The sequence below is a fragment of the Mus pahari genome, chromosome X (assembly GCF_900095145.1).
Source record: "Mus pahari chromosome X, PAHARI_EIJ_v1.1, whole genome shotgun sequence".
Lineage (NCBI taxonomy): Eukaryota > Metazoa > Chordata > Mammalia > Rodentia > Muridae > Mus > Mus pahari.
In genome coordinates this window covers 55,624,180-55,625,798 of record NC_034613.1, presented here as the reverse complement: position 1 = coordinate 55,625,798, position 1,619 = coordinate 55,624,180, and positions in this window count along the sequence as shown.

The window sequence follows — 1,619 nt, the reverse complement described above, 5'->3', positions numbered from 1 at the left end:
TGGAAGGGGTTACAGAGACAAAGTTTGGAGCTGAGACGAAAGGATGAACCATCCAAAAACTGCCCCACCCGGGGTCCATCCCATAATAAGCCACCAAACTCAAACACTATTTCATATGCCTGCAAGATATCACTGAAAGGACCCTGATATAGTGGTCTCTTGTGAGACTATGCCAGTGCCTGGCAAACACAGAAGTGGATGNTCACAGTCAGCTATTGTATAGAACAAAGTGCCCCCAATGGAGGAGCTAGAGAAAGTACCCAAGGAGCTGAAGGGGTCTGCAACCCTGTAGGCAGAACACAATATGAACTAACCAGTACCCCCAGAGCTTGTGTCTCTAGCTGCATATGTAGCAAATGATGGCCTAGTCGGCCATCATTGGGAAGAGAGGCCCCTTGGTCTTATAAACTTTATATGCTCCAGTACAGGGGAACACTGGGACCAAGAAATGGGAGTAGGTGGGTAGGGGAGCAGGGCGGGGGGAGGGTATAGGGAACTTTCGAGATAGCATTTGTACTGTAAATGAAGTAAATATCTAATAAAAAAATCAGAAAAAAACAAAAACAAAAACAAAAACACCCAGACAGAATGTAGGAAGAAATGATGATAAACTCCAAAGAACAGTGAACTCCTCTGAAGATAAAAAGGCAACATTTACTTTGTGAAAGATGGGGTACACATATGTGATCCATCAAAGAGCATATAGCAAATAACATATTTATATTTCAATTTCATTTCATTGACTGTACTATAACTCTTTTTGGATCAGAATTAGTGGTCAAGATGGAGATAAAAGAACAAAAACTGTGGCTGTAAAGCTGTCATTCAAGCCAGGCATGATCAGTCAGTTATCCTAGCACATGGATGGTAGAGGCATGAGGATTAGGGGTTCTAGGGGTAGGCATTGGAACATTTAGCCAGAAGAAACCATCACAACTCAGCATTTACAGGAGACAAGGTCTCATATAATATCCTGATTATGGAATAATTTCAGGAATGATGTCACTTGAGTGAGTTAAACAGAAATGCTAAATTATTGAGTTTATCACTTTAAATGATAAAATAGTTATTAATCATCCACATTAATATTTAGCACTATGATTGCATTAAATTTTTTCTTGTGATTGGGCTTTCTATGCATGTGGCAAAGTACATAATGGCATGAGTACACCATTTTAGTATGTGACTGAGATGCATAACTTCCCTAAAAATTACCTATGTTAATTCTATTCATTTTTTCCTCCTCCACAGTCATTAATCTTTTTCTTCACTCTGTGGTCTCTTTTCTGAAACACATGGATCCCAAATTTTCTTCTTACATAGGAATACATACTTAAGCTTTTTCATTTTACCTCAATTCCTTTACTTCTCAGCAGAGGTTAATTAGTTTTATGTTGTTAGCATGTATCACATTTTATTAATAATAATTAATTTGTTTAAAAATGTTTTAATTATTTTTGAGAGTTTTATACAGTGAATTTTGATCATATTTACATCTATTTCTTTTCTAATTTAGCCCAGATATGCCATCTCTCTAAACCCCCAACTTCATGCTTTTGGGGGGGTCCAATCTGTGATGTTCATATACCTCAGTGTGTAGAGTCATCCACTGTAGCATG